General features: G+C 33.5%; 1 protein-coding gene across 5 annotated transcripts in view; it reads left to right on the top strand.

The window, feature by feature from the left end:
• Positions 1–16,445, top strand: part of Ptprd (protein tyrosine phosphatase, receptor type, D) — a 2,270,506-nt gene that overhangs the window by 280,072 nt on the left and 1,973,989 nt on the right. For all 5 annotated transcript variants that reach the window (NR_160919.1, XM_017320046.2, XM_030253324.1 and 2 more), the window contains exon 2: positions 6,107–6,161. The gene's annotated coding sequence lies outside the window, so the exon portion shown is untranslated. The remainder of the gene's footprint in view (positions 1–6,106; positions 6,162–16,445) is intronic.

The raw sequence follows: 16,445 nt of genomic DNA, 5'->3' as shown, positions 1-16,445 counted from the left end.
ACATGAAGGGATGTTGAATAATGTCAAATGCTTTTTCAGCATCAAATGAAAAGATCATGTGTTTTTTTTTTTTTTTCTTTTAGTTAGTTTATGTAGTGGATTATGTTGGTGGATTTCTGTATATTGAACCATCTCTGCTTCTTTGATATGAAGCCTACTTGATCATGCTGAATGATCATTTTGATGTGCTTTCTGGATTTGCTTTGTAAGAATTATATTGAGTATTTTTGTATCAATATTCATAAGGGAAATTGGTCTCAGGTTCTTTTTGTTGGGTCTCTGTGAGGCTTTGGTATCAGCACAACTGTGAGTCATAGACCAAATTGGTTTGTGCTCCTTCTGTTTCCATTTTGTGGAATTTGAAGAGTATTGGTATTTTTAGGTCTTCTTTGGAAGTCTGATAGAATTCTGCACTAAAACTATCTGGTCCTGGGCTTTGTTGTTGTTGTTGTTGTTGTTGTTGTTGTTGTTGTTGTTGTTGTTAGGAGACTTTTAATGACTGTTTCTATATCTTTAGTGGTTATGGTAATGCTTAGATGGTTTATTTGATCCTGATTTAACTTTGTTACTTGGTATCTAGAAAATTATCCATTTCATCCAGATTTTCCAGTCTTGATGAGTATAGGCTTTTGTAATTGGATCTGATGATTTTCTTAACTTTCCTCAGTTTCTGTTGTTATATCTCCCTTTTCATTTCTGATTTTGTTAATTTGGTTACTGTATTTATGCCCTCTGCTTAGTCTGGTTAAGCATTTATCTATCTTGTTGATTTTCTCAAAGAACCAGCTCCTGGTTTGGTTAATTCTTTGTATAGTATTTCTTTATTTCTTCTTTGACGAAGTTATCATTGAGTAGGGTGTTGTTCAGCTTCCATGTGTATGTTGGCTTTCTGTTGTTTTTGTTGGTATTTAAAATGAGCCTTAGTCAGTGGTGACCTGATCAGATGCATCTGACATTTCAATCTTCTTATATCTGTTGAGGCCTGTTTTGTGACCAATTACATAGTCAATTTTGCGGAAGGTGGAGAAGGTACCATGAGATGCTGAGAAGAAAGAATAATCTTTCGTTTTAGGATGAAATATTCTATAAATATATTCTAAATACATTTGGTTCATAATTCTGTTAGTTTCAATGTATCTCTGTTTGATTTGTGTTCCCATGATCTGTCTCTTAATGAGAGTGGGGTTTTGAAGTCTCCCACTATTATTGTATGAGGTGCATTGTCTGCTTTGATCTTAATTAAAATTTCTTTTATGGGTGGGGGTGCCCATCCATATGGAGCTTAAGTGTTCAGAATTGAGAGTTCTTCTTGGTAGATTTTTCTGTTTAGGATAATGCTGGCTATGGATGTACCACATATAGCATTTGTTATGTTAAGGTTTGTTCCCTTCTGCCTAATTTCTGTCAAACTTTTGTCATGATGGCTTCTCAATATCTTGATATTAGAATCCTTTCTTTCATATAAAATAGTTATACTGCTCTCAATTGTATAATGTAAGTTTTCTTTACATTATCATATGTCACAAAAATTTAAACTATCTAAATATATACCATTGTGCTTATTAGGATTATCAGCAAAATCTTACATACATTGCTGATACTAATTTTTGAGTTTTGATGACTATGTTTATATAATAAACATTCACTGAAGACTTGCTGTTCTTTACTGAAAAACTACAATAAATTAATTTTTAAAAGTATTAGACAGTTTTTATAAAGTACTATCTACATATATCAAAACCACCACAAAACAAAAATAATTAAAAATGTATAGAAGCCCACATATTCATAATTACCCAATTATAACAAATGGAAACAGAAATTCACATTGCAGTAAAGACAACCTTTTCAACATTGCCACTAAGAAAAGTTTAATCTACATGCAGAAGAATAAAACAGTATTCTTGTCTTTCTCTTCGCCCTTTAATCCATTTGTAGTTAATTTTAAATGGATCAAATGCCCTACGGTGAGATGTCGAATTTGAAAACCTTTAAAGAGAAACCTAAAGAAAGCCTTCAAGATACAGGCTTACTCAAGACTTTCTGATATGACTCTCTTTTCTTGGGAAATAAGGCTAACAATTGAGAAAAAGAAAGGAGCTTGTGAACATAAATTGCTTCTGCACAGCAGGGGGTGAGCAGAGGGAAGAGCAACCAATGGATTATGAGAAAATATTTGCTACCTATACATCCAACAGAAAATAATCTAGAAAATAAAAAAATCCCTGCGAAAATAAAAATAAAACCAAACAGATCAATATATGAGCTACAGAAATGGCCACAGTTCTTAGTAAATGAAATGTTCAATTTCCATAACTGTCAGGGGGATAAAATTTAAAACTTTATTCTAATTACACAATGGAATATTTTTCCTGTTTAAAAAAGTAAATTATGAAACCTATAGGTAAACATATAGAACAAGAAAAACATCCTGAATAAAGAAACCCAAATCTCAAAGACAAATATTATGTTTTCCCTTATATGTGGATGTCATGTTTTAAAAAATATATTTTATTTATTTATTTACATTGCAAATATTACCCCTCTTGGTCATCCCTCACACAGTTCCTCATCCCATTCCTCTTCCATCTTGTTTCTGAAAGAGCGATCCCCTCACCAGAACTCTCCATTCCTTGGGATCTCAAATCTCTCAATGATTAACAGCATCTTCTCCCACTGAGGCCTGACCAGACAGACCTCTGCTATTTTTGTGCTAATGGCCTCGGTCTAGAACTTCTAAACTCCTAGCTAGTGATTGAGTCTCTGGGATCTCCCTGGGGTCTGTGTTAGCTGGGCCTGTTGGTTTTCCTATAGGGTCATAGGGCCAAGAGAATGAATGAGTATCATCTTTTAAGCCTTCAGCATGAAAGGAAAATTCATATAACCATGGAGATTTGGTATTATCTATGGAACTGTGGGGATGTTTCACACTTTTAAGGGAATATAGAATATATAGTCTATAGAGACACAGTGGGATTATTAAATGGAATTGAAATAACAATGAAAGAATTGGGTTAATGTAGGAATATGGGGGAGGGGCAGTTGACTAATAAACACCATTTGAAAAATTATATGGAAATTTAATACTGTAGATACTTCTGTATAATACATATATAAATATATGCATATTTATGTACACACATGCATGTGAGCACACACACATATGTATATATATATATATATATATATATATATATATATATATATCCAAATGGAGTCTCCAAATTAAAGGTGAAAAAATGCTCTAACTACATATCTTTTAACACTACATGAAACCTTTGGTTAGAAACATCTAGCTAAACACATGGCCAATATAGACTCCATGGAAATTCAGAAATATATCAGGTTTAAAGAACTAATAGATCCTTCTATGAGTACATCAGTTTATACTTATTCAGGCTGCATAATGTATGAGTATTATTACCTCTGTTTTGTATGTTATCTTACTGCAAATTTGTTCATTAATATTTTGGATTGTATAACATACCAGCAATTGTCTTATATAGAAGCTCTTTATGATGACTTTTAAAAATAAATGTACATTGTATTATATGTTAGTTATAATGGCAGTCATGAATGGCCTCAAATGATAATGATAATGTGCACAAAGGGAATCTATGTCCCTGTAATACTGCTGTGACAGTGGACATGGAGCTGGTCCACACATTAAATGGCCAGTGACACTTATGACTCAGAAAATCATACATTATATTTTCTGAAAAATATATAAAATCAGAATAAAGATATAATGCAAATTTTACTGATATTTAAATATTTTAAATGTGTACCTAACATAAATATTAGACAGTGGAGGCTGGTGTGAAGAAGATTTTATATAATCATAATTTTTGTTTGTTTTGAAAATATACATATCACTTATAAAAATGAAAAGCTAGCAGCATTTACTCTCAACTAAATTTATTTTCTGCAATAATTATCCCTGTTAGAATTATATTTTTAATATGAGTATCACTTTTATCATATAATGGGCAATAACTAAAACATGTCTTCAACTTTTCTATCATGTTGATATTACACATGACACATAATATATTTTTTAATCTGTCAGTACATTTTAAATTTGAAATGATTAATACATATGGATACATTCTAATACATTTTGTCAATTATTAATTCAGTAGTATTTTCATTAGTTGGTGTGTGGAGCTTATCTTTCTAATTATTTATAAATTAAATAACATTATTAATTAGTCTTTGAGTATGGATATATACCCTTCTCATTCTCATAAAGCAAACATTTATTAAACCTCAAGCAGGCAGATATTGCAGTCAATAAATATGTCTTAGAGAAAATATGCATGTTAAGTGATTTATTATTGTTTAATCAAAGATTGTTTATTTTAATTTAGCATATAAATTTGTAATGCTTACTAAAATTATGCTGGGATTTATTAATTGTAAGTATAATACCATATAGAATAGAGATTGCTAAAATTAATAATAAACAACAATATACAGTAGAATATTGCATTTCCCACTTTCAAAAAATAATTTTGACTCTGTCTTCAGATTATTCAAAGTTTTAATTAAAATTTGTTTTGTTATATTTTCTAGTCTAGATATTAATTGCTTATATATATTTTTCATTGTAAAATATATTCAGTAACTGGAATCTTTTACCACCTCATGGCTGCCTTTTCCATTTCCCAGTCCATGAATCATTTTGTATTAAAGTCATAGACTTGCTGAAAACTCTGTGGCATTTCTAAACTGTTCTTAGTTGGAATGATGATTTTGAAAATATGATTATTGTACTCTCATCCGACAAAATTAAAAATGATTGTTATAGAGAGGAATAAACAAAGAGTAGACTTGTTACCTGTAAGTGACAGAGGACAAATTCAAGGGTACAATCCTGATCAAGACAGGAGTCACTATCATTGGATGGTTCCTAGATGTAATGCATATGGAGTATATACTAATTACTTTATGAAGCAGATTGAGGCTTCAGTTTGTTTGTGCAAGAAAGACTGCCTACTGTCAAGCAATCAAGCACTGCCCACTTTAATTGCAATTTATTCCAAGAAGCACAATCTATTGATTCTAGCATACACTTATGTCACAGCAGTATCGTTATTTGACTTTGTTTTAACAGCTTCAAAAGGTTAGAAACTTAGAGACCACTGTGCAAGAAGCCATTAAAAAACCAAGTTGTTAGCCCTCAGTGCCTGAATGGTCACTGTGTAGAAAATTAGTTTCAGGGATGGAGAAATAATATTGTTTATGTACTCAGTGTCAACTAGTGTTAGCCTATAATAAATATTACTTAATAATTATAAAGCAGAAACAAAAGCAAGAAGATAAATATAATTCTCTGCTATTTACAAGTAAACAGCTATTTAGAGATATAAATTTCCCAGGATTGCATTAAAATATGAGAAGTCATCCATTGGTAACAAAGTGTATTCTTAACATCTTGCATTGGAATTTTACACTAAATATTTCATTTTGTGGCAATAATCTCAGCATATTTAATAATGTTGAAATTGATAAGCAGTGCATTCACATGAACATTGTAGCAAATTTGATTGCTAAGCTATAAAATATAAATAAGTAAATTAAATCCCTTTAATTTAAATATAAATTTTATTCTCTTTAATTTATTCCACAATGTGGAAATAAATGAAAGGACATATTTTCTTTTGCATGCATTGGAGTGATAGAACTCCATTTAGGAATGTTCAGTATTCAAAAAAATGTATTCAGAGTACCTGGGAAGATGACTCATAATTTCTAAGAATCTGCTATTCAGAGAATACGTAGGTTATATTTTGTGACAATACAACACACACACACACACACACACCCCAAAACAAAACAAACAAAACAATTCCAAATAAATGACCAGCTACAAGGGCTACATAAAATCTTCTAATAACAATTCAAGTAGCAAGAAATACTTAGAGAAAATGAGAGACTGAATATTTTGCTTCGTTCATAGCTTATAAAATTATATAGTGTTATTATATCGTGTTTTCATATTTTATATTTGAATAAATTTTCATTCATAGAATAAATAAATAAAATGATTTATTTAAGAACCTCCAAAGAACATATACTTAGTATAATGTCGTCATTTTTTCAGGTGAAGAAATGAAGAATCAAAGAAGTAAAGGACTTATCTCATAATCACATAACTAGTAAGTAATACTTGCAGATGAAATTAAATTATCTTTCTTTTGAGTTCTTCTCTATATAAGATGATAGTTTCTCATTTTGGATAAAAATACCAGTTCCCATTCCCTATTACATTTGTGTGGCAGCCTTGATTTTATACAAGTTGTATTGTTTCTTGTTCTTGTAAATGGAATCTTGTATTCTTTTTTGAATTAATAGTATAGTTGAACAGATGATGTATCACAACAAGTCATTAACATACAATTGAGAGCTTTTTGTCCCATGATCTTAGGGGAATTACCCTCATGTAATCTTCATAAAACATTGTAAGAGAGGTTGTTTTCTTTGATCATGCAAATAAACCAAGGCGTTAAGATGGTTGGTGTTTTGTAGAGGTACATAATGTCAAAGTTATATTATAGCTCTTCATCTCTAAGACATCAAAGACATTGTGTTTGCTGCTGTATGATTTTTGAACTTATAAAAGAATGACAAAAGTGGTAATCATTGAAATTATGTAGCCTATTGATTATAACTGTTTGCTGTTGTACAATAGTCAGGACACTGAAGTAGGGAATGAAAGATAACTTGAGTTGATACTGAACGTGCTCTAAGGCTTCTGTGCTCTTGTTTTGCTCCCCAAATAACAAGTCTTTGAAAACTTTTTGCTGGAAAAATCCTAGATGTAATTATATCTGTAAACGGGGAAAGAAATGCTGGAAATACATGTTTATTACACTATCACAAGCAGAGACTGACAAGTTATCAAGTTAAGTGGAGGAAAAGAAAGCCTTTAATTGACCTCATATACCATTAAAGAACTGGTTTAAAGAAGCAATTGACATTTTGAGCTGCATGAGACATAGGTATGTGTAGTTAGATGAAATCAATTTCTTTTGTGAAAAAGACAAATGTTGAAGCATAGAGGTGGAAATTGGGAAGATTTTGTTAATGGAGATTAGACCAAGTGATGGTTGTGATAAAAAGTGGGATGTTTTATCAAATAGTTTGACTGAGGTTTATTAAGAATATCCCTTTCGAGTTGAAGATCTCTTTTGCTGTTATTTTATACTTTTAAAGGAATAATCAGAGCTATTCCTTTAGAAAAATGTTGTGTATACTGAATTGTGAATATCAGTTCTTATGATTAAGTAGTTTGAGGGGTCAAAGTAAAAATTTTAACTTTGGATTGTTAAATATAGCAGGGCATCCATCTCACAATCATTACAATTGCTCAAATTTCTTTTATTTTAAGATTTATTATTGTTCATGAATGTGACTATGTTTGAAAGAGAGTTGTCATATAATTGTGGGGCTGACTATGGAAGCTAGAAGATAGTGTGTCAGAGCTGCTGGATCTTGATTTCTGAGCTACATTACATAGATTATTGCCAACAACTTCACATCTTCAAAAACAGCAGTCAGTGTTCTTAAAACTGAACATCCTTTCCAGTCTTTTTCAGAGTTCTAATGTAAATTTAAAGAGATATAATATCAATTTACTTTCTAATTGTTCTTTGCATATATCTGTTGAATTAATAAATGACATTTTTCTGTCCTACCAAGCTATCTTGAAAATATGTCACATGAGGTGAAAATGAATTTTATTTTCTAGAATATTCTCTCTCCCTAAAGAAGTTTATAGAAGAGAATGCCCTTAGTTTTAAGAAATCTCTCTTTACCTGAAGTGTGTACTTCAGAAAAAGTGAAAAGCAATAAACAATAAGAAGCATTTTCTTAACTTGTGCCATAGGACCAAACTAAAATAGTGTGAAGCCAATAATCTAAAATGCTTTGCTGGGGTAACGAAGAAACTACAAGCACAAAAAAATCTTTTATTAAATAAAAATAATTTAGCACCCAAAGCAAAAAAAAAAAAAAAAAAAAAAAAAAAAAATCAACTGCTTGGTGGGTAACGAGATGGAAAGAACTTATAGGCTAGCCCATGTACCATGTACTGGCTAGTTATATGTCAACTTGACAAAAGCTAGTGTCATTGGAGAGGGTAGAACCTTCATAAGATCAGGCTGTTGATAAATTTGTAGGGCATTTTTCTTAATTAGGGATTGATGGAGGAGGCTCCAGTCTATTGTCAATAGGGCCATCCTTGGTCAGGTGGTTCCTGGCTATATAAGAGAGCATACTAAGCAAGCCAAGGGAACAAGCAATTAAACAACACTCCTAGATAGTCTCTGCATCAGCTGTTATTGTTCCAGGTTCTTAGCATGCTTGTATTTTTGTTCTGACTTCATTTGATAAATAGTGTTATGAAAATGAATTTTAATCAACCCATTTCTCCCTAAGTTGCTTTGGTCATGGTGTTTCATCTCAGCAATAATATCCCTAATTTTGTCAACCCCTAGCCTGGGTACTCAATGCAACACAACTTGTTTATTACTACTTCTAAGACTTTTTTTTTATTCATTAGAAATGCCAGTGTGTGGATATTTCGTCACTGCTGTGATCTTTAAGGAAGTGACTGAAATTTGGTACAAGCCACCCCTCCCCCCACATGGCCCTGCTGTACTTTATTGCTTGGTGAATCTATAATCTATGAATTTTAGCTTTAACAATAAATTGTTTTTATTTTATTGATTTTAGTTTTTGAAATAGGCTGTAATGTACACCAAGCTGGTCTCTACTTACCCCATAGACAAGACTGACCTTGAAAATTGTTGATCATCTTGCTACTTGAGTGCAGAGATGACCACCTTGAAACACCAGACCTGGTCCTTTTTTACTGAATCATACATATCTTCTCAATTCACCCTATGTATTTTTTTTAAATCACACACACACACACACACACACACACACACACACACACACACACACACACACAATGTACATTCTATTTCAAATCTCATACTTTCTTCTTCTCCACATGCACGCAGTCTCTCTTTGAAACGACTCCCTTGCCATCAGAAGTGTGGTCAATTGTCAATTCATATTAACAGTTCTGCTCTTTTAAGGAAGCAGCACTCTGATATTGGGGCTAGTTAAGCAAGTTCTATATATAAATCTGACATTTTATTTATTCAAGACTGTAATGAAAAGAAGAGTGTGAGCTCAAGGTGGAAACAGGTGACAATATTACAACTTTATCTACAGCTCTATTAAAGTCAAATATGCCAATCTGTTGAAAGTGTGATATGAATACTCTAAAACATTGAACATGCCTGCCACCTAACAGATATTGGTGGATATTATGAATATGTTACTGAAAGGATTTTTTTGGTCTATTCCATTATTTTATTTTGAAAATTACTGCCAGTGAAAGGTTATGATCAAATAGATAAAAATCTAAGACTAAACTTCACTCAGCTGTCTCAAAAAGCATTCCTTCACATGCTTAAATATCACCAGTTCAACAAAAGGTGAGTTTGTGTAGAAACTCGGGTGTAGCGCTTACTCCTGCTACATTTCTCACTCTGACTGTGATGTGCACAGAAAGACCCATTGGTGTTCCACTATGGTCTTTTCTTCATACATTCTTCATTGGTTCCTGAATTCAAAATGGAATGAGCATCATGTGTAAATGATAAAAAGTAATCATGGCTTTTTAATACTATAGGGAAATGAGATATTTATAGTTTTCCCAGCAAAGATAAACAATGGATTTTCACTGTCATATGGTTTACCTGGATAGGATTGTTGAAAATATATTTTAAGTTGAAAGACATCTTTATACTGTTGAAAATACTTTGACTCATAGACCCCTACCATAGATTCTGAAATAAAATATAACATAGGTGAAAATATGTTTCTATTCCTTTCATGCAATGGGCCTTGACCAGCTCTCCAAGTGTTTCTTTCTGTGCCACGATTCTGTCGGTACTATATGCTCAGTCCTCTCCTCTGCATTAAACAATCCCCATTTACATCTTCAGAATGCTGAGACAACATTTCTGAGATAACGTTTCATCATTCCCATTTTCAGACGTTTTACTAAAAGAAAAGAAAATACATGTTAAACTATCTTCATATGTATATTTATCAAAAACATGACCCTCATTGTTTCATGCGGAAGTATTCATGAATACAAAGTTTTGGTTCATATAGAAGGTTAATAGCACAATTCTATATATTAAAAGTTTACAAATTAGGGCACTGGAGAAATATCTCAATAGTTGAGAGCAGTGGCTGCTTTTTCCAAATAACCAAGTTTGAGTTCACATACCCACATGGTCTTTTACACATAACTGTAACATCATTTCCAGGACATCTGACACATTCTACTGGACATCATAACCACTAGATATGCTTGCAGTACACAAAAAGACATGTAGGCAAACACTCAGACACAACATGTTTTTTAATTGAATGTTCTAAATTTTATAAGGACATATTTATTAATATAATCCATATAAATTTTATATTAAGATGGCTGACCAGGAACATAATTTATAACTTACATTCATTTATTTTTTATTGCTATAGTAATCATTGTAACAAAAAGCTATGCAGAGAGGAAAAGGTTTGTTTTAGCTAGTGCCCCATCACTGAGGGATGTCAGAGGAGGAACTCTAGACGTAAAGCATTGTCCATGGAAGAATGATGCTTCAACATTTGTTGTCCGTAGTTTGACCAGCCAGCTTTCTTATAAAATTGAGGGTGACATGATGAATTGTTTCTGACCTCATAGAGGGTAGAGCTCTCTCTTACCAATCTTTGGTCAAGAGAATGCTCTAAAGACGCTCTACAAGCCAGTATGAGGGAATTTTTAAATTACTTTTATTTATTTATTTATTTATTTATTTATTTATTTATTTATTTACATTTCAGCAGTTACATTATCCCCTCTAGGTCTGCAGTCCCACAGTTCCAAAACCCATTCCTCTTCCCCCTGTCTCCAATAGGATGTCCCAACCCCCACCTCACCCTCTGCCAAGCCTCTCTGCTCCCTGGGGCTTCAAGTCTCTCTCCATGGTTAGGTACTTCTCTCACTGAGGCCAAACCAGGTAGTCCTCTGCTCTATATATGTTGGGGGCCTTGGAATAACTAGTGTATGCTGACTGGTTGGTTGCTCAGTGTCTGCAAGATCTCATGGGTCCGAATTAGTTGAGACTATAGATCTTCCTATAGGATCGCTGAGATGAAGGCATTTTTAAATTTGAAGTTTTTTCCAAATCCTGGATTTAGTAAAGTTAACAAAAATAACCAGATAAGAACTATATTATATGTAAATCCATATAGGCACCAATATTTGGAAGGCTAAATTTTGTTGTATTGAACTGTTTATCTGTCAGTATCTATTTTCTTGACTGTCTGATTGTATATGCACTTATCTACCTACCTTCTATTATCTAATTTTGCTACCAATCTATGTCTTCTATCTATCAAAGAAAATTTACATTCAATTTTATTGCTAGTTGATAATCAAATTCATTTGTCTATGCCATAAGATATTCCACATCAAAAAGAGTTAATAATTTAATATGGTAGTCTTGCATTACATTAAATTAAACCAAAACAGACCAACAAGCATTACAATTATGAAACTGGAAAAAGGAAGAAGACAGTGACTCAATACTCCGTTGAGATACAGTATTTGCTGATGGTGCGTCTGCAAGCCAGCTTCTGGCAAAGTACATATGATGATTCTTAGCTCAGTATTCGCCATTCAAAATCTCCTCATTGTTATCTCTCATTGCATACATAGAATCAATCCACTTCTGTCTGTATCAATGTACTTGATCTTTACTGCCAAGTTCCACAACTTAATACGGCCTTGTTTTCTCATTTCAGATACAGTTCTAAACATGTCCTGTCTTGTCATTATTTGCTGACTTTTCCTCATGTTCTGTCAAGGATAAAGAATGCCCCCCACTTCTCTTATTTTTATTATTTTGGCTCTTACACTATCAGCTTTCTATATTAGACTTACTCTTCCTAGATGTTAGAGCACCTATTCTTGCTGATCCATTCTTTTCTATGTTATGTTCCTAACTGGATACGAACTCAGGCCAGTGCCATCTAAGCAAATTTATATATCTGCTTCCATAACCCATGGAAACATGTCACACATGATCTGCCATGTTTCCCATAGTATGATTATTTGAGAAAACAGGAAACCTTCACTTTCTAAGGCCTCTTTACTTGTGTGCCCTTTCTCTGATTACTTAGTAATTTTCCAGATTTTAGGATTCCAACTTTGTTTTCACCAAGCATGAGCACTCTAGTTCAAGAATGACCTCATTTTTTGTATGCCTTGCACAGTTCAATTTTTTTAGTGCCAAATTATAGACCACAATTTGTCTGTATCATAGTTTATATATTCATGTATGAAAGAAACTTGATTATTGCCAGTTTTTAGCAATTATAAATGCATGTGTGCAGATTTTTTACAGGAAAATGCACTTTTGAGCACCTAGGATAAAATAAAGTGTGTAATATTACCTTTAATATTTTTTAAAGAAAACATCAAACTATCTTCCAAAGATAAGGTTGAACTTTATCGATTAGCAAAATGAATAAGAGTCCTTGTTGCTCCATATTCTTTATTGTGGTTTGTGCTTTAAATAGTATAAGGATTTTTTTTTGCTTATTTTTTAACCTTATAAAACTTTAACCTTTTGAAATGTGTCTGCTCTTCCACTTTTATTACTTCCCCATAATTCCTACAACTTTTCTCATTCAATTTCAGAATGTTTAAATCTTTAAACCTCATCATGATCAAATAAATGAGTTTCTGAATCTTTAAATCATTTTAATTTTTATTTGTTCTTTGGAATTTTTATGCAGTGTATTTTTATCATAATCCTTTCTATACCACATCTTCTCTCAGAGCTCTCTCCCATCCTCCAACTTCATCTTCATCCTTTTTCCTAATAAGACAGAACAGAACGAGCTCCAAAAAAAGAGTCTAATTTGTGTCCAACATATATTTCTGAGTATGGGCCTTTCCTGTGGTTAATATACTCAGGGTCACACCACTGAGAGAAATGTGTTTTTTCTCTCCCAGTGGCAATTACTGGCTAGAGGTAGTACATTATGACAACCTTTCCTCTTCTGTGTTGGTTATATATCTGCCTTGAGTGTGAGCAACAAGTCTTGCTGGCATAGTTTCTGTGAGCTCATAAGTTCATCAGCCTTGTCATGTTTAGAAATTGTTCATTCCCAGAAGATATCCACAAAATCAAGCTCTTATTATCTTCCACCCCCTTTTCTTCATAGATTCCCTGGGCCTTGAGTGGAGGCATTTGGAAAAATACATCCCATTTATGGCTGAGTGCTCCAAAATCTCTCAATCCCTGACTTTGTCCCGTCGTGGATCCCTGCATTAATTACCATCTACCTCAAGAAGAATCCTCTCTGCTGAGGGTTAAGAAATGCACTCTTAGTTGTTTTAGCCATGATGATAGATCAGTTTTATGAAAAACATCTTTACCATGTGATATCTTCCCATCCTTGTACAGGAACTGTCTCTACAATCATTATTTTCAACTGGGATGATCATAGTTTCAAAGTTTCCATTTATGTGTTAGTCTAATGCTTAAGCATTTAATTAGGTTGTACACTAATGTATATTTTGTTTTTAATATGAGTTAAATTTGTTTGTTTATGCTATGTAGAATGATGTTTTGACTTGTTTTCTAGCTTTGTATCAAAAAACCTTGTCCTGATTGCTTAACAGTTTCAGTGTGTTGGTTATTCCTTTATATTTTCAAAGAGATGCTTTACTTCCATATATTAAACATGGTTTCACTTATCCCTTTGTTTAGTTCTTTGTTAAAATATCATTTCATTAGCAAGTACTACCAGCATCATTTCAAAGGAGTGGTAAGAACAAGTTCCCATTATTTATGATGTTAGAAGAAGTGTACTAGCTCCTATCCACTAAATGAATTTTTCTTACTTAAGGATTTCTTGTGAATTTTTATGATTTATGTATTTTTATAGTTTGTAAATGCTTTCTTTGTACATCATAGAATCATTTAATTGTTCTTCCTTAGAATGTTAATATTATAGAAGGAATTAAATAATAAAGTTTTAAATAGTATTATTACACCAACATCCCATAGATTTATTTTAATAGTTTTAACTTCTAATAAAGTTGAAGAACTATGCTTATACCATTTCTTGTTTTAAATTTATCAGCACTCATATATATATATTTATTATATATATGAGTATAATATATAGCTTCTAAATGCTGTGACATTGTCACCAAAAATCCCTATGTTATATTTATAGGCATCCCCATGTAAAAGAGACATTATGGAATCATTAATATCATCGTGCATGAGTGTATAATATTCAGAATTAGTGAAAATTTGTAATCACCCTGATTAGAATTTTGTAGGTAGAAGAAATTCCTCATTTTTATTAAATTTATCTATCTATCTATCTATCTATCTATCTATCTATCTATTTATAGACTTCAGATTTTATTCCCCTTTAAGTCTACCCACCTGAATAGACCTCTAAACTCCCTGGGCCTCCAGTCTCTTAAGTGTTAGGTGCACCTATTCTGACTGAACCCAGGCCTAGCAGTCCTCTGCTGTGTATGTGTTGGGGGCCTCATATCAATCAGCTTGCATATGCTGCCTGGTTAGTATCCAGTGTTTAAGAGCTCTCCAGGGATTTCATGTTGATTGAGAATGCTGGTCCTCCTACAGGTTCACCCTTCTCCTCAGCTTCTTCCAGCTTTCCCCTAATTCACCCACAGGGATCAGTAGCATCTATCCATTGGTTGGGTGAAAATAGCTGCTTCTGACTCTTTCATTTTGCTTGTTGGGTCCCTTTTGTGAGCACTCCATAGCCTCAGTAATAGTGTCAGGCTTTTGGGCCTCCCCTTGAGATGGATCACACTTTGAGCCTGTTGCTAGACCTTCTTTTCCTCGGGCTTCTCGACATCTCCATCCCTGCAATTATTTCAAATAGGAACAATTATGGGTCAGACTTTTGACTGTGGAATGGCAACACTGTCCTCCACTTGATGCCCTGTCTTTCTGTTTGAAGTGGGCATTTCATCTAAGGTCCTGCCCTTTGAGTTCTGATAGTGTCTCCTCCCAGGTCTCTGGTGCATTCTGGAGGGGTCCCCCCCCCCCAACCTCCTACATCCTGAAGTTGATTGTTTCCATTCTTTCTACCGGCCCTTAAGGCATGAGTTCTTTTCTCCCACCCAAGATCACATCATGTTTCCCTTTGCCACACCTCCCAACCCCGTGTCCACTTTCCCTCCCAGCCCCCCCCCCCCACACTTTTTGATTGTTTTCTTCTCTCTACAAAGTGGGACTGAAGCGTCATCACTTAGGCTCTTCAGCTTGTTAACCTTTTGGAATTCTGTGAGCTATATCTTGGGTATTCTGTATTTTTTATTTTGGCTAATATCCACTTATTAGTACATTCCATGCATCTCCTTTTGGGTCTGAGTTACTTCACTCAGGATGATATTTTCTAGTTCCATCCATTTCCTATAAAACATAGATAAAAGTAACTTGAGTAGTTCAAATGTTGAAAAATTCTCCAGTCTCAGTCAAGTGGAAATGTGCAGAAGTCCTTCTACAACTCTGCTGCCCAAAGCAAACAGAAAGGATCTAAAAACAAAACAAATAAACAAACAAAGCAAAACAAAACAAACATGAAAACAACAACAACAAAATAACCAACCTACAAACAAAACAAAACAGTGAAAAAGACTTTGATGAACATATTTGGAATAGCAGAACACTTAGCAATACATGGCTTAATACAATATAGATTTGGTATGAAAAGTGAAATTGCATTACCTCAAGGGCAGCATAAGCCAGAGACTAATAATTTCATTAGTATTTTTGCTGTGAATAAAAGTGAGCTTCTCATGAGCCTCTTAGTGTGCCCATAGAAATAACACACCTTAATTATGTAGCTTAAATTTAAAATTGCTTAATAAGAGTTTACCTTTTTAAATGAAAATAAACCTCTTTCCTCATCTCCCCACATCACACACAACCACCCAAAATAGGACATTAGAAAATAGCAGATTCTACTTTATCAGGGACCCCAATTAAGTGGCTGGAGGTGTCGCTTTCTGTGTCATTTTCTGAAACAATGGTATCATTAAATTGCTGAAATTGTAGTGTCAGCAGGAAGCAGTGCAAAGAGCTGCCAAAGGGAGAACAAAATATGAAGAGCACAGCTACTTTGATGTCTTCCTGACCTGCTTCCCAGTGTCTACTGCTGAACAAGCTATAAACAAAATGGGAGGGAGCAGTGCAAAGGCTGGTTTGGAACCAAGGCAGCCTCACCCTGCCAGGAAGAACTGTGCTCAGTGCTTTGTCTCGCTTAAAGCCTCAGGCAAACTACACTAACCAATCATTGCT

The sequence above is a fragment of the Mus musculus genome, chromosome 4 (assembly GCF_000001635.26).
Source record: "Mus musculus strain C57BL/6J chromosome 4, GRCm38.p6 C57BL/6J".
Classification (NCBI taxonomy): Eukaryota; Metazoa; Chordata; class Mammalia; order Rodentia; family Muridae; genus Mus; species Mus musculus.
Note: the sequence above shows the minus strand (reverse complement) of the source record. Positions and strands in the feature narration are given on the sequence as shown.